At 44.5% G+C, this 21,061-nt stretch overlaps 1 protein-coding gene across 2 annotated transcripts in view; it reads left to right on the forward strand.

Annotated features, from left to right (window-relative positions):
* Nucleotides 1-21,061, forward strand: part of CD200R1 (CD200 receptor 1) — a 147,632-nt gene that overhangs the window by 45,996 nt on the left and 80,575 nt on the right. The gene's annotated exons all lie outside the window — the stretch shown is intronic.

The following is a 21,061-nucleotide window of genomic DNA, read 5'->3' on the forward strand; positions in this document are numbered from 1 at the left end:
TGCTTGGCCAAAGTTGAAGGCCAAAAAAAACCTGTTGATAGTCAACATATTCATAGCCATTTGATAGAGGCTAACCAGCATCCGCCACTGGCAGGACATCTTGTTCTGCCACACTGTTTTTGAGACCTAATAAAACAAGTTAGTTGCTAGTTTAATACAATATACATATTCTTCGAACTGAACAGGTTGGAGAACTCTTGCTTACCACATGACCTTCCCCAAGGCCATCTGCTTAGTAGGTCTAAGTTATGTTTCTCTTGATGCAGGATCCAACATGTTTTTGTTTAAATAGCTCACTGACTAAGAGGTTTGCCTCTTGCTGCTGCTCCTCTATTGCTACTTTAACAGGAGTGGAGATCATGACAGCACTGCAAAAGCATGATGCTGTCGATGAAGTTGCAATGGAATAGTCTACTGCTGTGAATGGAAATAACTTTCTCCACCCCCCCCCCCCATCAGAAATGAAATCCATTCTGGGCAGCAGCTTCTGATGTTTGGCTTCATCTCAGAAGCAAATGTTTTTCTTTGGAAAGTTTGAGTGTAATCATTTGGCCGTCTTGGTGATAACAGATGACAAATGGTTTTGCTCACGTCCGTTAAAAACATTGTGGAGCCCAAAGGATCAGAGGCATTGTTCCAATACTCTGCACACCTTATCTTTCGCTCTGTGCTATTATGTTTTGTTTATGGACCCAGAATCCCCTGAGAAACTGAATAAAACCAAAATGCCCGATCTTGCTTTGGGATAGCATCCCAGGGCAGATGACTTCATACTCCTGCTTTCATTCTGAATCTGACAGGTCTGTTAAAGCTGCTGACTTGGGGAGGAGTTTTGCTTCAGTAAGGAACGTGAAACTGGGTCCTTGGAGCAATTAGCTGCAAGGCCTTAACTGTGAGGCAGAAGCTGACTATGGAAGTCCAACATGCCGTGTAAGCTATTTAACTTCTTGTCTATTTACAATGAAAGCTCCATGAAAAAAACAATACAGTAGAAATTCACTAATACAGAATGGCTGACAGTGAAATAACCATTTTTTCCCCAAAGTATAAATGAACAAAGAATAATAAAAGCAAGGCTCACTCATCACAAAATGAACTTTGGTCCTTCGACCATTGCAGTTATTTTATTAGCAGAAATATGGTCCCGTGGCTGAGGTATAAGCCTATGACCTGGGATCAATTCCCTGCTCTGCCACAGACTTCCTGTGGAATCTGCTTACTTCTTCTGTGCCTCAGTTCCCCCTCTGTGATGGGGGGGAGGGGAAAGGGGTAACAGCATTTCCCTACCTTGTGGGTGAATTTTGAGGGTAAAACCTGAGAGGTGCTCAGATACTGCAGCGTTGGGAGCCAGATAAATCCTTAAGATACAATACGTCTGAAAATGCTAGTAAATGTTCTAGAGTTCATAAAAATGAAACTCATAGTAAATTCTGGCCTTGCTACAGAACTCTGGCCCTAACTCAGCAAAAAAACTCACATACCCTTAAGTCCATCCCTATTCAGGAAAGCACTGAAAGTTTATGCAGAAGTTGAAGAGCATACTTAACTCGCATGTTAGCAGAGGCCACCATTATGCTGGGTCTTCTATAAACAGTACACCTTAATGACACATCGCTGTGTTTAGATTTTTTTTAATTCCCTCTAACCCACAACCACTAAAAAATATACAAGCACTAAAAATTCCCAAACAATTTGTGCTTTCATGAACAAAAATGGCATGTGAACTGTTTTTTTTTTTTTTGTATTTTTTTTAAGTGCTAAGGTAATGAAGCACAGATTGCTAGATGCCTGTCACTAACTTAATTTTGTGAGGCATAGGGTCACATCCTCCTCTTTAGGGCACCCCATTATGTGTAGACAGTGTATTGCAGGGAGTCCTCAGCTCTCCATCAGATGTACAGTGATCCTTCTCAGCCTGCTTCTTCTCATCTCCCACTCTGAGTATTCTGGGACTTAGCCCACTGCCAAGATCATGTAAAAGTCTAAGCCTCAAAATTCCACAAATTATAAAAATCCAAACAAATCTTCAAACAAATAGCTCTTCCACCAACCCAGCCTTCAGTCTCCTTTTAGCCCTACCTCATGGCTTCCATGCAGTGATTCTTCCTTCATTGTTACTTATCTGTAAAACCTTAACATAGGGCTTCTCCCCCAGGGAGACCCGTCTCCTTTACAATTTCTCCCTCAACTGAGGGAGCTCAATCTATTTATACAATATGCATCACCCTCCTCTGGTGATGGAGACAAGTAGTCCATCACTCCATTTCCAGTGCAGAGTGTGACTCATTGTGGTACTTGGGGGTTAAATCACATGAAGTTCCAGTCAAAGAGAACCTGACCCAAGTTACCGTTTTTGTAGAGGCCAGTATCACACAAATAGTTAATCTGCTGAAAAGAAAAATCCATCCCACTTAAATTTTTCCCGGAAGTCAGTTTTTCAGCCATCATTGTACCAGACAGAGTTACCCATACTGCCTTGTTCTCTGATTATGCTTTAGCGTGGTCACCAAAAATGCCTGGTTTCAGACCTGCCATTGCAGAAGGACCTTGGAGGAATGATGCAGCAAGTATTCTTGAGGGATCCAAATAATAAAAACAGCCAAAGTAGTTGCCTCAAAAAACAGTCAGTTATAAGGTACATATTTCCTTCATATGGAGAAATGAATGAAAGCCATCAAGCTAGCTGTAGATGGCTTGTCCTAACTAAAGGGTGTTTGTAATACTCCTCAAAGTCAAAATGGTGACCTTCACAAGTTCCTAGGAGAATCATAATTCTGACTTTGCTGACATTTGTGTAACTACAATTCTGTCCCTTAACACAGCCATATTGGTACAATGTTATTGTAATTATTACTCTTGTTTTTAGAGTAATACATTTGTGTTGCATTTGATTTTAAGCATGTGTGCTTGTCCTTTCCTGCTTTTCAAAGAAAAAGCAAATTAAGGCATACAAATGAGACCGAGTCTTCAGCTGCTTTTCACCAGTAATGTTTGTTGCCGTACTGTCAAATACATCAGCGCTCAGGATCTGAGCCAAAGTAAACTGAAATGAATGGGAGATTTTTTTTTATTGATTGCGAAGAGCTTCAGATTGGACCACCAGCAAGGATCATTTGCTGTTGCTATGGGCAGATGATATAAAGAGCTGACTAGAACCCGAATAAAAACTTAATGGATGCACTTACAGAAAGTGCTGTGAAATCTGGCAGAGGCTGGGATAAGGAAGCTTTTCTTCAAAGCAAGAAAAAAAAGTTCCTTAACATTAAATTTTAAAAATCCACATTATTTAGCATTAGAGTGACCAGATGTCCTATTTTGAAAGGGGCAGTCCCATATTTAAGCCCTCCTGCAGGTGTCCTGATTTTTTCTTAAAAATGGGCAAATTGCCGCATATTTTCCTGTCTCTTTCATCCCATTAGTACTGGTGGTCTTACTGCTGGCCAGATCCTTGCTCGCCAGCCACCCACCCACCCAGCAGCAGTGAGTGGGGGGGTATCCAGTGGCTGACAATGGGGGTGGATGTGCAAGGCTGGTGATCAGGCAAAGCTGCTGTTTTGCAAGGCTGTCTGCTCTCCCCTTTGGTCCGTCTGTGCAGTCCCTGCTATGTGCTGGCTCTTGGCCAGCAAGCCCTCCTCTTGCCCCATTTCCAGCCGGCACTGGCTGCTTGCTGCGAGGCCTGGTGAAAGAAGGCAGGCGGCGGCTGGTTACATGTCACCTCTGCTGCCCACCCATCAACACTTTAAATGCTTCCCCTCTCGCTGTCTTCTCCCTGCTGTGCCTATTCACCCCCCGACCCAGCACCACTGCTTCTCCAGATGCCTTCTCCACCTTGCCCTGGAACTTCCCCGGGTACACTCTGCTCCCAGAACTGTGCATGCAGCCAGCCTCTGGTCAGGTTCCTTCCTTCTCCCACTGCCTCTGGCTTGGCCAGTACCCTACTCAGTATTTCTTGTTAAGAGAGGGGTTGCCAGGTGGCTTCAAAAAAATACCACACACTTGATCTCAGATGGGGGGCAGGGACCAGCTGGGAGGGGAGTGGGGTTGGCCGGGAGAGATGAGGGGGCAGGGAAAAATCGGCTGGCAGGAAGCAGGGCTGGCCGGGAGAGATCAGGAGGAGGAGAACTGGCCGGTGGGAAGCAGGGCTGGCTGGGAGGGGGGAGCAGAGCTGGCCGGGGGAGATCGGAAGGAGAGGGGGAGAGGGAGAACTGGCCGGCAGGAAGCAGGACTGGGGGCTGACCAGGGGAGATCGGGGGGGGGGGGGGGAACGACTGGCCGGCAGGAAGCAGGGCTGGCTGGGAGGGGGGAGCAGAGCTGGCCGGGGGAGATCGGAAGGAGAGGGGGAGAGGGAGAACCGGCCGGCAGGAAGCAGGACTGGTCAGGGGGAGTGGGGGCTGACCAGGGGAGATCGGGGGGGGGGGGGGGAAACGACTGGCCGGCAGGAAGCAGGGCTGGCTGGGAGGAGGTCACGGGCAGCAGGGGGAGAAAATCAGCCGGTGGAGAGCAGGACTGCCCCAGGCACACACAGATCCTGGGGCGCTGCCTGTCCCATGCACGGTCCCAGCAAAGCACAAGCAAGTCCAGCCCCAGGGATTCCCTCCTGCCCCAGCCCCCCCCCCCCCCCCCAGCCCCGTCGCGTAGTTGCATACTGCCTGGCTGGTAGACACACTCACACAGTATGCAACTACGTACTGATACTCCTAATAATAATAAATCTTACCTAATTAGAAAATACCAGACATTTTATATGTCTGTTTTTTTCTCAATTTGTTTCCTGGACAGAACCCTCAAATACTGGACTGTCCGGTTCAAAACCGGACACCTGGCAACCCTGGTCAACTCGGTGTTAATTTGAATGTTTGTATCACATAATTCTGATTGCCATTTAATTCATTTGACTACAAGTAATTATTCCAGGAGTCCCAAATTCAGCATAGGAGGAAAAAATGTTCACCTATTTAGCATATCTTTTTTTTTTTTTTTAAGGGGGAAAAAAAAAAAGATTATTTACCCTCTGCTACGATGAACTGTCAGCAGCAACTGCATCCCCTTGGGGGCACTGACTCTGCAATAGCTACCTCGCTCTCCCACATCTGGCAATGGCACAGAGTTGTTTCATGCATACACAGAGAACAGCCTGTGCTGCAAGCTCCTGACAGAAACATCCCCATAATGTTTTTTGGGACAGGGACTATATGGAGTTGGGCTTTTTGGTCAGCTCTACCGTTAGTAAAGCCATTTTCAATAGGCTCACTCTAAAAGTCAAAGTCTAGAATACATTTTGCATTTTCCAGCCTATCGCCCAAGTACCAATTACAAATATTTTTGTTTAGGCTAAAATTGGCGTTGTGGTTTATTTACCTTTGGTTTTTTGGGTCCAATCAGGTCAGCAGCAAGTAGGAGGTTTCCTGACTTAATTTTCACATGCAGGATAGAAAATTTAGTCCTGGGGGATTTACTGAGTATCAGTGGGCCAAATGCTTCCTCCCCTTCAAAAATGCCATCTCCTTATTTTTAAGCAGAACTCAGTTGGCAGGGCAGTGATAATGTATCACAGCTAGTGTTTGAAAAAAAAATCAAGTATTAAGGATAGCAATATTCAGTAATAAAAACCACTTGTTTATATTACTGCTAAATTCCAAGGATTTACCAGAGCTGCAGTTTCCAAAAACTTTTCCCAACGTTCAGGGCTATTTGGGATTAGAAGTTTAGTTTGAGTTCATTGCTCTGAAAACATGCTGGGCAAAACCATAGTGTATGTAATGACAGCCCTGTGTGTTTGGTTTTGTATATTGCACGTTTAAATCTAAGGACTCTGCTCTTAAAGGCAGATGCAGCCATTTTGTATTTGACCTAATACCGAATGATGGAGGAGATACATACAACATGTTTTTGTAAGGAGACAAAACAAGCACAAAGATGATGAGGAAAGCACTGTAAAAAAGCAAAACATAATGGCTATGTCTACACTCGCAGCTTCTTGCATCTGAAATATGCAAATGAGGCTAAGCGTGGAATATCACCGAGCCTCATTTGCATACCTAATGAGCTGCCATTTTTGCAGAAGAGGCTCTTGCGCCAGAAGGTGCTGTCTACACTGCTCCTTGCGCAAGAAAACCCCTCTTGCGCAATGCCGTTACGCCGATTATTTTTCAGGAAGAACGGCATTTTGCTAGAGAGTTTTTGTTGTGCAAGAAGCGGCAGTGTAGACAGCGCCTTCTGGCGCAAGAGCCTCTTCTGCAAAAATGGCAGCTCATTGGGTATGCAAATGAGGCTCGGCTATATTCCACGCTTAGCCTCATTTGCAGATTTCTGGCACAAGAAGCCGCGAGTGTAGACAATAGCCAATAAATAGGAGCAAAGGGGTTTTCTAGTTAAAAAGAGAACTAGGAAAGACAAAACATTCACTTATAGAAATATGGAAGAGTTCCAGTTTACTAGTGAAGCAAAACAATTTGAAATATACTTGCATAGGTATAATGGTTCCTATTAATGCACCAAACCAGCCTCAAGTTTCATATGAAAATGCAATTTCTTCCACAAAAGCCTGCACTTTTTTCCACACCAGCTCTAATAAAATGGATTTCCCAACTAGATCTGCATAGAATCATAGAAATATAGACTGGAAGTTACCTCATCTAGTTCAGCCTCCTGCACTGAGGCAAGACTAAGTATTGTCTAGACCATAGCTGACAGGTATTTTAAAAACTTCCAACAGAGATCCCAAGGTACGTTGTTCCAATGCTTAATTAGCTCAACAGTTAGGAAACTTTTCCTAATGACTATCCTAAATCTTCCTTGCAGCAATTTAAACCCTTTATTCCTTATGCTGTCCTCACTAAGGAGAACAATTTATCATTCTCCTCTTTAAAACAACCGTTTACATTCTTAAAGGCTGTTATATCCCACCTCAGTTTTCTCTTCTCCAGTCTAAACAAACATTTTTTTCCCCAATCTTTCCTTGTAAGTCATGTTTCCCAGGGCTTTAATCACGTGTGTTGCTTTTCTCGGGGCTTTCCAGTAGTCCATACTTTAGGAAATGGTGGTGCCCAGAATAGGACAATATTCCTGCTGATGCCTTAACAGTGCTAATTAATTAGAGTTGAGGAATTACTCCTCTTGTCTTGCTCACAACATAGCCACTGCCTCCTCCTTCAAGCCCTTTCCCCACTTCCTTGTGATGCATAGACATGAAGAGGTACCAAGTTAAGGACTGTGAGGTATATAGGTGTAGCCAACATTCATTCATTCATTTTTAAAACAGAATCTATACAAGTCTATGTGAAGTAGAGAGAAGTTTCACAGCTTTGATTGTATCCTTCATATCCCACAGATGCTGATTGTTATCTTAGCCCCAGATTGTGCAAACTGTTCGCCACATGCAGACCCCCATACTCCCAGAACCGCACTGACTTCAGAGGAGCTTTGTAGGTGAGCTGGGGCTCACCTGGATGGTAGCAATTGCAGGACTGAGGCCTGACACAGTAAACTCTTCAAAACAGCAACTGTGCATTTCTAATCTGAACAGAAAACTAAAGCACTTAGCGTAACAGGGCCCTAATATTGACTGGGGCATCTGAGTGTTAATTACCTCCCATACGTCTCAGTGTCTTGCTGTACTTGTGCCGTTAATTCCCGAGGTGTCACCAGGCCCAAGAACTATCAATGGACACTGAATCCACTGCAGGACTAGAATTCTAGCTTTGCAGCATTTAGGAACTCTGCAGCAGTAGAGCCTCTCATTGCTCAGCCAGATGGAGCTCTTACACGAAATAGGATTTTAGTTGCCAAGCCAGTGGGCCTGGAGACTGCGCATCACTTTGGGAGCAAGCCCAGTAGGCTTGGAAATCTGTTGTCAAGCTTACCCAAAAACCTTTCGATTATTAGCGTTGTACATTAACAGAGAGCCAAATCCTCCAAGCCCCTTTTAGGCAAGACTACGTTCAAGTCAATTCCATTGATTCATTAGCTCAGGTCAACTGATTTTTATCATGCGGACTTGTCCTAAGTTACATCGGCATACAACCACTGCAGGGCCGGCCCACAGCATTTTGGCACCTGAGGCAGGGAGCTCAAATGACGCCCCATACTCCCTCGCTTGGGCCAAAACTTTGAAAGGTCTCAATTCTGCCTTCTTCCTGTTCTACTCCTCTCATGGCACTCCACCATCTCTGTGCATCTAGAGCAGAGAGAATACATCTGCATCAGCAGCAGACAATTTTCTACACTCTGGGTCCTAGTGGCGCCCCCTCCCCCCCCAGTCTGGCACGTGAGGTGGCTGCCTCACTTCACCTCATGGTAAGGCCAGCCCTGAGCCACTGCAGAAATTAAATCACTTTTGCATGGCCACACTACTTTCCTTGTGTTGGCGGTGAGCACTCTCCCCAGGAGCACATGCATGAACTTCACTGTCAGCGGGGGGCATGGCAGGATGCCTCCTGAAAGGCAGTAACAGTCAATGTTAGCCATGCAGTGTCTACACTGACACTATACCAATAGAACTACATTGACCTAAGTGCTACACCTCTTGCAGAGGTGAAGTTAAGTGGGTGCAGTGAACAAGTTACATCAGGGGGAACTACATTTTAGTTTTGACACTTACAGAGTTAGGTCGACATGAGCTGCCTTACGTCAACTTTAACTCTCCAGGGTAGATCACAGCTCAGTTTTCATTTGTTATGGGAACCTTGCCAGAAGAAAGTCAATTTCATCCTAGGGATTGTCAGACAAAGATTTGCTGTTGATTATAGCCTCTCCCTGCCAGAGCATAGGGGAGAGGCTGTCTCAGGGCACGTCTACACAGCAGGGCAGTAGGTGAATTAAGTTACGCAACTTGAGCTACGTCAATTGCATTGCTTAAGTTGAAATAGCTTAACTTGGTTTTTGGCACTGTCTACATAGCAGGCAGTCCAAGAAAGAGCACTCTTCCTTCAACTTCCCTTACTCCTCGTAAAATGAGGGTTACAGGAGTCAGAATAAGAAGTCCTCCAGCTTGACAGTATTTTGACTTTATGTCAAAGTAACTGCCTGCTGTGTAGACATGGACTATGTTATTTTGGAATATGTCAGTTATTAAAGTTTTAAAGTTAAAAGCAGCATCTAATTATTGCTCAGATCAACTACAAATGCAAGATGTTTGCTTGCTTAATAGATTTCTCTAAACGGTCTCAGCAGCAGGTAGAAGCTTACTCATTGTTTATTTCCTGCCTTAGCTGGCCTGTTCTAAATAACCAGTCACGCACGTAAGTATTAAGCAGGCTTGCTGGAGCTCTCGAGAGTGTATACACTCTTTGCCTCATAAGGGAAAAATACTCATGATTTTTAGATGCTTTAGCCTGCTCAGGTTAACACACCAAAAGCACACCAATGCCATCCTTCGTCCAGCAACAAGTCAAGGAAATGGAGGTTTCAGAGTGAAACATGGCTCACCTGTCTGTGGCTTAATAAAGTGGAGGACTTATTCAACCCTAAGGTAAACAAAAGTGGTAGGAAAGCAAATGGGAGGCACTCCAGAACTTGCCAGGAAAGAAAGGCTATAACATTTTAGGTGTCCAGTATTTTCTGTATTTTTTTACCGGACAGGAGGCAAAAATACCAGACTATTCAGGTCAATACTGGACACTTGGCAACCCTATGAGTGTTCTGTGTCACTGTGACAGGGCGCTCGCCCTGCACTGGCCCTTTAAGGGCAGACCCCGGCCTGAACCAGGGCCGGGGAATTTAGCCCAGCTGAGGCTGTACTAGCCCATTAGGGCCCAGCTGGGCGCTATAAAAGAGAAGGAGCTGCTGCTGCGAAAGGGGGAAGCAGTGAGAACCTGGCTGCTGAGGGAGGAGGAGGCGGCTCCCTGGAGCTAGGGCAGGGCTGGGGAGGCCAGGCAGGGCTAGGGGAGCTCTGGCCCGCAAATCCCCAGACTGCAGGGCTTGAAAGAAGGCCCGCTGGAGGAACATCAACCCCCGGAAGGGGGGCTCAGAGACAGACTTGGGCACTGCCGGAGGGCAGTGTGGCGAAGAGGACGCCGCAGCCGGGAGTAAAGAGGGGAGACACCACCCCAGAGAAGGCACCCTGCCTGCCAAGGGAGCCAATTCGTGAGGACAGCCGGCAGGGGGATACGGTGGTGAGTGCGAACCCCCTCACAGTCACCATAGCTGGGAGCCTACAGCAACCAGAGCCACACACATTCAGCAGCCAGAGATGAAATGGCATTGGCCAGTTCAAAGACTGCCCCCAGAAGGTAAGACTGAGAGAGGGGGGAAGTTGTTAAAAAATGGTGCAGGCCGACATGGGGGCGGAAAATGAGGGCCACACAAAGGCCTGTGTGAATCCTTCCAAGAGATTGCCATGCTAGCAGAGGGGAACAGGTGCAATGGACCAGGAGGTGTTGCCAGGGATGGAAGAGGGAGAATACAGAAAGTGAGGGGCAGAAACAGGCCTGGATCAGTGAGGCTACACTCCAGCTCCAGACTGCCCCATATGGGTAAAAACAGGGATAAAGATAACAGAATTGCCTGCCTCAGAGACCAAGGTGCCCAAGCCCACAACAGAAGCCACTTCAGCAAATTCACAGGGAAAGCCCTTAACCCCATCCCCTCAAGAGAACGGTCTTCAACTGATGTACATTAAAGGGAACCAGGACTCTGGGACATGGGCAGAGAAAGCTCCATGGAGCACAGGAATTGGAGCTAATCAGAATAAATGCTGCCCTACCCCCAAGGGGATTTTCAGCACCTACAGGTATTACTGACCTGGGATGGAGGAGTAGGGCTGAGACCACAGGTGTGAAGAGGTCACCCTTCCAATCCTTCGTCTCAGCCCTGCCCCTTCCTCACAGCTCAGAAATGTGTGATCTCAGGCCATGTTGATTTGTTCCTCCAGGTCATCCCTTGGAGCAGTAAGACAGAGCAACAATTGTCTTAATGCCCTAACACAGTCCTAGAGGCCTGCAGCCGCTCAGGACTAAACAGAAGATGTACCGAAAGCTCACTGAACCTCTGCAACACCAGTCCCGTGTAATATGCCCTCCAATACAGAATTCACCAAGGCTATGTCTACACTCGCGGCTTCTTGTGTGAGTAATATGCAAATGAGGCTAAGCGTGGAATATCGCCGAGCCTCATTTGCATACCTAATGAGCCACCATTTTTTTCAGAAGAGGCTCTTGTGCAAGGAGCGTCTACACTGCCCCTTCTTGCGCAAGAAAAACCCTCTTGCACAATGCCGTTCTTCCTGAAAAGTAATAGGTGTAACGGCATTGCGCAAGAGGGTTTTTCTTGCGCAAGAAGGGGCAGTGTAGACGCTCCTCCTTGCACAAGAGCCTCTTCTGAAAAAAATGTTGGCTCATTAGCGTGGAATATCGCCGAGCCTCATTGCATACCTATCAGATTGGTTTGACATGATTTGTTCTTTACAAATCCATGCTGGCTGTTCCCTATCACCTTGCCACCTTCCAAGTGTTTACAGATGATTTCCTTAATTACTTACTCCATTATCTTCACTGGCATAGAAGTTCAACTGACTGGTCTGTAGTTTCCTGGGTTGTTCTTATTTCCCTTTTTATAGATGGGCACTATATTTGCCCTTTTCCAGTCCTCTGGAATCTCTCCTCTCCCCCATGATTTTCCAAAGATGATAGCTAGAGGCTCAGATACCTCCTATCAGTTCCTTGAGTATTCTAAGATGCATTTCATCAGGCCCTGGTGACTTGCAGGCATCTAACTTTTCTAGGTAATTTTTAACTTGTTCTTTTTTATTTTACCTTCTAAAACTACCCCCTTTCCACTTTGCCAATGAGTAAAATTGGTTTCCTATCCTTGCAATGGGTATATGGTGCAATTGTTTGCTTCATCCAATGCTTTTCAGCAGATGGAACTGCATCTGGACTCTGAAGAGAAGCCCAAAGTATCCAAAGTGTTTTTTTTTTTTTAAATGGAAAAGAGGGCTGTTCTCCCCCACCTCTTGTTCATCACAATTACGATTCTAAGGATGTTTAGTTACATCCTCTCTCAAAAGTTCAAGTGAATTGACTCAGCATAATGCTTGCGATTCCATTTCTTCCTAAATACAAAGCATTTTTAACACACAGGGCAGCTACATTACTGGAAGTGCAGATTTATTTGATGTGATCTCCAAGTGGAGCGTGGAGGGAAAGCAGGATACTGTATCTGACAGCAACTCTGTGGCAATCATGCAAAGTAAACTCTTGGTTTGTTTGTAATCTCATTGTTGGTTTAGCCTTGCTTTGATTTAAGTTGTGGAAAAAGCCATCACACATTTTCATGTGAAGTTAGAGTTGGAGCTTATTAGTCATGGCAATTTGCTTCTCATGAGAGTCTCAGGCAGAGAACATGATGTGCTGAATGGGCAAAATTCAGAAGTGATGTGAATAGACTCGCTTAGACTTATTTATCCTCACTAAGACAGTCTCATTTGATGCAGCACTCCAAAGTAGGAGGAAGCTGAAGTACAGAGCGGCTTCTATAAACACACATACTTGTTACTGGCTTTTCTTGCTCCTTCCTTTTTGGTTCAGTCTAGGTAACACATTGCCCTCAGTGAACAAGAGACTACAGGTTGGACCTCCCTGGTCCGGCACCTCTCAGCACCTGCCTGCTCCTAGATGAGGGATTGTGCCAGACCAGGGGAGGTAATTTCTAGTCCCTCTGTTGTTAGCCCCATTCCCTGCCTTGGTTCCTGCCCACAGGCTTCCTACAGCTCAGGGAGCTTCCTGGCTCCCTGCCCTCCAGTCCCAGCCCAGCTGGGCTGCATGTCACCCCCACGCCAGGACTCTCTGACCCTGAAATATCTGTAGTCCCGCTGGTCCATGGATGTTGCCAGAAGTTCTGGTTTAGGGGTGGTGCAACCTGTAGCTGAGTCCCTGATCCTCTCAAAATGGTGTCAGTCCTTTCCCACCAGCTCATTCTATGGGGGATAGAGAAGAATCCAACAACAAGCCAACAGGTTTATTACAATAGACTCAGCTAGAGAGTAAATAAATAAATAAAATTAATGTCTCCCTGTTAGCTGTGTAATTGTAATGCACTCTTGTGACTGAGAAGGATAATACCATGGTGAGTAGGTTTTGGAAGCTGTCCAATGACATGAGCTCTTCCAGTAGTCATGGTTTTTGGTTACCAGTCATTTGAATCAGATTCAGTTTGGTGGCTTGGAACTATCCATGTTGTCCACGAATTTGGTCAGGTTCAACTCCAAGAGCATCAGACTCCAAGAGTGAGTTCTATTTGCAGGCCTGCTGTAATAGCTGTTGATTCCAGTGGTCCTTATTATTAGAGTTACCATATTTGAACACATTAATACAATGTGAGTTGGTTGATACTGATACAGATACATTCCCTCTCGGGTGTCCTTTTTTGAAAGGTCAAATATGTTAACCCTATTATTATCCTTCTCATTGAGCTAATTTAACTAACAAAATCAAGGAAATTTGTGACAAAATAGCATCTTGCTGTGCATTGCACTGTGATTTCAACAGTTCTTAAGTCCAGCCTACCCGTTTGCTTTGGCTACTGCAGAAGGAAATGGAAAAGCATACAAAAGTGATTTGTGGGCGGGGGACCACATGAGGGCTATTGTGGGATCTGTGAGTCCTAGACAATTAAAGTCAGCAAGGAGAGAAGGACAGAAATAAAATTTCAGGAGTTTATTACCTTATTCTGTGCATCTGAATTTAAAGCAACATAAGAAGTAAATTAATTTGAAACTATTTGTTCAGGTAACTACATCCAAATAGTATCTATATAAATAGCCTTCAGAAGGGGTTACATTTAAAAATAAGCAACTTGATTTAATTGTGACCTAAACCAAGGTCTAACTTGAACTGACCTAAGAGATTGGAGACAGTGTGGACAACCTAATGTAGGTAAGACCTTAGTACTTTGACTCTACCTCCTTAGTTCAGCTAGTCTCTCAATTTCCCCAGACCCAGCCTTCCCTTTCCTCCTCCCCTCCCCCAATTCTTGTTAATACAGCAACATACTTTTTCTAGTCATAGAAGGTGGCAAACTGTTCTAAATTGAATGTAAGGGGTCTCCCACACCTATCACTCACGAGCATACACAGACAACTTCTAGAGTTAGAATACAAACAAGAAATTAATGTTTGGAAGTTCCCCATTTGTTTCAATGTGAGGCTGCTGTGATGCACTCCTAGCACCAAACTTTACTGAGTAGGGATGGCAGCACTTCCTCTTCCCCACACAACACAAAATGGGGTTCGGCATAAAGTGTTTTGACCAATCCTCCCCCCCCCAAAAAAAAACTGTAGGCTTTTCCTGGATCCAGAGGACGCACCAAGAAATATTATTTGACAGTAAGAACACCAGCTCTCTTTTATAGAGCAAGGGCCAAGTAGGCTTTGTACTGTGAAACCAGAAATTGGCTCCTTTTAACTTTAATGGAAGCTAATCCTCAGCCCCAAGATAAAGTGCCTTCTCTTTGGATTCTCCCTCTCGTGCTTCACAACACACAGCTCTTCCACTGAGATTCAACCTTTCCTCCCTCCTCGTCTACATTTGTGCATTGAAGACAGGGCCAACCCACAACATTTTGGCACCTGAGGCGGGAAGCTCAAATGACGCCTCCATGCTCCCTCGCTTGGGCCAAAACTTTGAAAGGCGTCAATTTTGCCTTCTTCCTGTTCTACTCCTCTCATGGTACTGCAGAGAGAATACATCTGCATCAGCAGCAGACAATTTTCTACATTCTGGGTCCTAGTGGCGCGCCCCCCCCCCACAGTCTGGCATCTGAGACAGCCGCCTCATGGTAAGGCCAGTTCGCCCCATGGTAAGGCCAGCCCTGATCGAAGATATTGTCATGAAAACATAGATCTCTCTCGATAACTGTTAAATCTGGTATCTGGCAGCAATCAACACTGCCATAAGAATTTGGAAGAAGACAAAATCCCCAGTGTATCTGGCCAGTTTGTAATGCGTATGTTTGTGAGAAAGGGAAATCCCTTTCAATTCTACTAAGTGATCAGTTTATGCCATTGAACCAGGGATTTGATTGCCCTGTGTTGCATAAATTACAATACAGTCATGAAATTATGGAGTACTACTTAAAAACAACAACAACAAAAAATCCAGCCACAACATTTGACAATCTTCTAGACTAAGGCAGTAAATAAAGCTGCTCAAAACAAGTGTTTTAACAAAAAACAAACAAACAAAAATACCCACAAAACCTGTTGTCTAAAAATGGCTTGTTTGGAAAGCTTTGTGTGGAATTTTTTTCCTTTTGGTCAAATATTTTGGGTTAGTCACTAAAAAAAGTTTACTTTTCTATTTGACAAATGATCATCTTTCAGGTCTTAGTCTTCCCCTCCCTTCTCTCTCTCTCAATTTTTCCCAGCTTTAAAAAGAAAAACAAAATGAAAATAAGAAAACAAAGTAATTGAAAAGATCAGTGAAAATTTTCACATGACAATTTTATTTTCAGGGAAAATCCTTCCCAATTTTTGACCAATCCTTACAATGGTTCAGGTTGGCTATATCCTATTTATTTGTTCTGTGTTTACTTTCCACTAATTCTGCATAGTCCCTGACTGTTACATTATGAGATGAGAAAAGGAAGTGAGATAGACCAAGGTCACACTCCATATGATCTAAAATATCCCCTTGGGTTCCTTCCCCTCCCTCCCTGCTTTTCTATGCTACAGTAATGTAGCTGGAGGAAGAAACAGCCAGCCAGATTCCAAGCCCTGCTGTTGTCCCTTTATGTCACAACAATGTTCCCTATAAGCTGTGTGCTTGGGTGGTCACCCAGGAGAGATTCAGTGTTTCTACTGGTAGTGCACATTCAAACATGCCTTGGTGCACAAAACAAAAAATTATCCTGCACACAGATAGAAAATAAATTAGAGGGAACATTTACTACAGCCACTGAAGAAAGTGGAATGGTGTGGAGCCAGTAGAGTCTTCCTGTTGTGTAGGGGCATGCTAGAGGTAGGGCAAAAGGAGGCATGTTACGGGTGGGTAAGGAAAATGCCAGAATGCAAAAAGTTCAAGTTATCCTGTGCTCAAGGGCAATCCCAAGACCTCATCTCACACTAAGGGGTGCCCAGGTGCCAGGCACAGTCCAGAATTAGGGAGGCACACAGTTGTCATCAGCCCCTTTTGTCTCCCCACTACTGGGTTGCTCTGTCTATGATCTTCCTTCTGAGAGGTCCAGAAAAGAACCTGCCCCCAAAACTCCAGCTTCAGGAGTGATTGCAGGGACACCACGTTCTCTACAAACTCTTCATCGTCCCCTTGCTTAACATTCTGAGGGACAATAAATCCCGTTGGTGTCATTCGGGTACAATATGGCTCCAGACGTGTTTGTTTCAGCCTCTGCTATGCCTGGGCTCCAGCTTTTGAGTCCTCTGTTGTCTCACCACGTTTTTGTTCTTCCTAACGGAAGCCAAACAGTGACCCCTCTGTCAATCCCACGGCTGCTCCAGCCAGCTGCTTTGTGCTTTTGTTCACAAAGGCCTGAAAAGTGGATTGGTGCCATGGCCCTAATCAAGAGGAAAGCTGCTGGGAATTACAGCTCTTCAGCATTATCTGTGTCATTGAGGGAAGGTCATTAAGAATCTTGTCTGGAATTGTAGAACTTGTGGGGGAGGAGGGATGGACAGCACCCACTACCACAGATTAATTTTAGCTGAGGCAATGTACCTTCCAGTAGAAGTGTTTGCCAGCACAACAAAGGTAGATTAGCCTCTCTGAATCAAGAGCTTCAATCATTTGCTAGCATTTAATGCACTGGCTTGTGTCTCAGGCAGACACTGGGGTGCCCAGCTGACAGGACAGCCTCAAAGAGGCAAGATTTTGGGTGCACAGTTCAGAGAAACATTAGAATGCTTGGTTACTGTATCTATTTTTATCTCTCTGGGCAGAACAGTCTGATGTTCCCAGCAGGATGGCAACAGCCAGGTGCTCTTGAGTTTATGGGTACGTCTAGACTATAGGCTTTTGTCGACAGAAGTTTTGTCGACAGATACTGTCGACAAAGAGCGTCTAGACTACATTCAGTTCTGTCGACAAAGCAAGCTGCTTTGTCGACATGGCAGTGTAGACGCAAAGGACAGTTTAGATGCAATAACGCCTTCTGTCGACAGAACTCTGTCGACAAAAGGCGTTATTCCTTGTAAAATGAGGTTTACCAGCGTCGATAAAACTGCTGAGTTCTGTCGATGTTATGTCGACAGAACTCAGCGGTAGTGTAGACGCAGGTTTAGTTTTGTCGACAAAACCCTGTAGTCTAGACACACCCTTAGTGACACCCTGTTATGGCCTTGGAATAGTCATTTCTTGGAGCCATGCAGTAAGCCACTTGTAAGGCCAAGTATTCACACAAGCAATCCCATTCATTTCTATGCAACTACTCAGGTGAGTTAAGAGTTCAAAATCTGGCCCTCTTCATGGTCACCTAAAGACAGAGCCTTAAAAGGGTATAAATCCCAAGGCAAAAGAGTAATCATTTAAAGTGATACTAGGAGGAATGGGCTGAAATTAAAACCTCTTCCTGATGGTGAACTGTTAAACCGTGGAGCTGTCCCCCAAGGGAAGGAGCAGAAACCCCGTCCCTTGCATTATTACAGATGCACTTAAAGCACTAACATATACGTGGCATGGAACAGCCCTGCAGTAGTGAGGCTGGGTAAACAGAGGAAATGGAGCAGATGAGCCAGGAGGGCTCGGTCGGTCGCTCTCATTTCTATGCTTTTTAGTCAGCTGCTGGTCTAAGTGCTACAGCATACAGGTGAAGATCCGTTACAGACCAGACCAGTTAACCACATACTTCATATTTGGAACCAAACATACACAACCGGGCAGCAGCATAACCCCCTCCCCGCCGCAAAAAAAAGCATGGTACTGTGTTAAACTATTAAAAAGGGAAAGCAGCATTTTTTCTTTTCTAAAGCGAAGTTTTAAAGCTGTATTAAGTCAATGTTCAAGAACAAGAATCACATTTTGTTTACAGTTAAGAATGTTTCAGAGAGTTGCCAACAACCTCTATTCCGGAGGCTTTCATAATTCTGAGAGTCTACTTCCAGCTAAAAGGCTCATACAACTTGCCCCAAATAGATAAACCTAACAGAAAAACATGTTCACCGTACTTACATTCCACAACATGATCAGATAGATTTTTTTGTATGGAAAAATAATTAGGTCTGACAGGGTTAATCTTGTAGCAATTTTCTTTAATAAACTGTATTTTATTTAATGCCTTCGTGTTCTGTTACCTGCCTTATTCATACTTTTGCTATATGCCCTTTTCATGCACTGATCCCGAAGTGCTTTACAAATATGAATTGAGCTTCACTATAGCCCTGAGACAGATGAACTTCCTTTCACATAGGAAGACTGAGTCACAGAGTGGCTAAATAACTTGCCCAAAGTCATTCAGAAAGCCAGAGTCAGGAAGTAGAAATCAAGGATTCTAAGGCACACACGCCAGTCTCTCTTCGTTCTAGCTGGAGCCAGGCAACTCCTCTGTAATATTCTTGATGGACTTATTTGCCACATTCACTCAGATGACCCTTCCGGCCGGACTACAGATTCTTTCTTTACATGCTAAGGAGAAAGGAATGCTTTAGTCTCCCGATGCAAGGAGCGTGCTAGCCTTGACCAACACTGGCACACAAAAATCTCAGGATTTGAACAGGAATGTGCGCAATCGGCACATTCTTACCCAGCTGAAATTCTTGTTCACTCTCAGGTGGGGCTGAGGAAAGGGGAATCTAGGGAGATGATGAAGAACGTAGTGGATGCCTGTGCTTTGCCTTGTGCTAAAGGGATAAAACCATTTGCTTGCTTATTACGTACTAGAGTTATACACTAGCAGACAGCTTGTATTCATTCTTTTCATACCAGGGTTGTCTCTCCACCATTTTCTGCCCCTTCCCCTTATACAGTTTACTCTATCCATCTGGAAACATTCCAGCTTTAAGAGTCTAATGAGCCAGCAGATGATTATTCTGGGTTAAAAAAAAAAATTCTATGAATTCCAAGGATTTAGGGTCCTTGTTCTTATTATATTACCCAGAATCAGAGGGCCTGTTTTTCATTATAGCTCCTTTATTCATTTCAGGCAGAAAGTCATATTTACTCCTATTTAAAGGCTCCTTTATGTTGGCAGAGCTATGTGAAGAGATCGTTCTGCTAAGAACAAGGACGTCCATAGTTTTTTCTTTTATTTCAACCATTGCACAGTAGATTGATATCACCTTCCAACCAGCTCACAAATAACCATGGGTCAAAGTTAAGAGGGGTGTGTATTTGTGAAAATGAAAGGCTACTCATGTCCCAATCTGATCTTCATTCTTCTCTTCCCCATGGTCTGCCATCCCCCTTCCTCTTTCCCTGTGCCCCCCTTAGAAGTCTGGAGTGTAAGTAGAACTAACAGGAAAAAATGAACCCATGTTAAAAAACAAACTAGTAGACCATGAAAGAATCACAAAGACAATGGTCAGAGCCCCAGCACTAAGGACAAAGCAGTGGTGAGTACAACTATAGGCACAGCTTAAATTCTTAGGCCGGGTCTTCACTTCACAGAAGTTTGAAGCTGTGGCGATCTATCTTCCAGAGTTTGATTTGGCAGGTCTAGTAAAGACTAGCTAAAATGAATGCTGAGGGCACAGGTACTCCTATTTCTCACAAAGAGTAAGGGAAGCTGATGGGAGTTTTTCTCCTGTTGACCTCTCACTATGAGGCTAGCACCAAAGCTTAGCTTAAGTTATGTTGACTTTGGCTACATTTTACTTGTAGCTGGAACTGCGTACCATAAGTTGACTTTTGGCTGTAATGTGGACCTGGCCTTAGTATTTCCCAGAACTTCCCTCAATATGCTATAAAAAACTGTGGGGAAAGGGTGAAAATAGTTACCAGAGTGCCAGAATTTAAACCTGGACTGTAGGGAACAATTCTGCAGCAACAAGATGGATGGATTTGGAAGATGAACAAACTGGTCTCTTCCACCTCTAATTCTGATGATATTCAACCACCACATTAATTGTTGATTTAAAAAAGAAATCTAGCTACACAGTTAAGTTAAAAAACAGCCATCCTTTAAAGTTTTGAGTTAATGGGATAGTTCAAACCTGTGCAACCTATAGTTGCAAACTACCTCAATGGAGGTCAATAAGGATGAATTTGACCCAACAAGGCTGCATTGCATTTGAGGATGGCCTTATGTCTGAGCGACAGGAGCAACTAGCATATGCCTCTGAGCTCAGTCACCAAGCTCTGGAAGTTACTGGACCACTGAAGTTTCACTTTCATAGAAATAAAGAACCGTCTGTGCACTGCATGTTGTTGCAGAAGAAAAAGTAGAGCCAGTTGAAACAATGAGAGAACTGTATAGCACTTCTTTAGACAGAAGCTTTCAGAGCTTGTGTTTTTCCACCGGAAATTAGTAACCATTTTTTTTCCCTTTGCAGGTGCTTTTAACTGCTAGATAACATAGCAAGGTGTGAAAGCATCACACAGAGTTAGCCTTGAACATGAATGACATGGAGGAGAGAGTTACAGGTCTGGAAACAGATGTTGATAACTTAGAGCAATTGTATGTCCATGGTAAAGCGCTTGGATTTGAATTCTGCATGAAAGCTTTTTTACTCAGCAATAACCTTTTTTAACCTGTCTCTTGTGCTATTCATTTATAATACCAAGCTTCCTAGCACAAGGGGAAGCAGTGTGGGTGACTGGATAATGCGCTAGATTGGGACTCAGGATAAATGGTTTCTTCTCTCTGCTCTTCCCCAAGACCTCACAGAAGTCACTTTGTTCCTCACACTTTGTCTAGTTAAGGTTTTGAGACTATAAGCCAACGATAGGCAACCTAGACTAATGAGTGGGCCACATGAATGGCCCTCCATCTCAGTGGGATGCAAGATTGCTGCAGCCAAGACATTGTCCCAGTATAGGATAGTTTGGCTAACTGTGCTTGCGCACCTAGAATTTGCAAGGTGTGGTGACTGAACTGTAGCAGCTCATTGATTGGATGAAGGAGGACCACATGGCTCTGTCAGTCAGTACACACCTCACTTCATGTGAATGTCTGTTAC

The sequence above is a fragment of the Pelodiscus sinensis genome, chromosome 1, assembly GCF_052426305.1.
Source record: "Pelodiscus sinensis isolate ZL-2025 chromosome 1, ASM5242630v1, whole genome shotgun sequence".
NCBI lineage: Eukaryota > Metazoa > Chordata > Testudines > Trionychidae > Pelodiscus > Pelodiscus sinensis.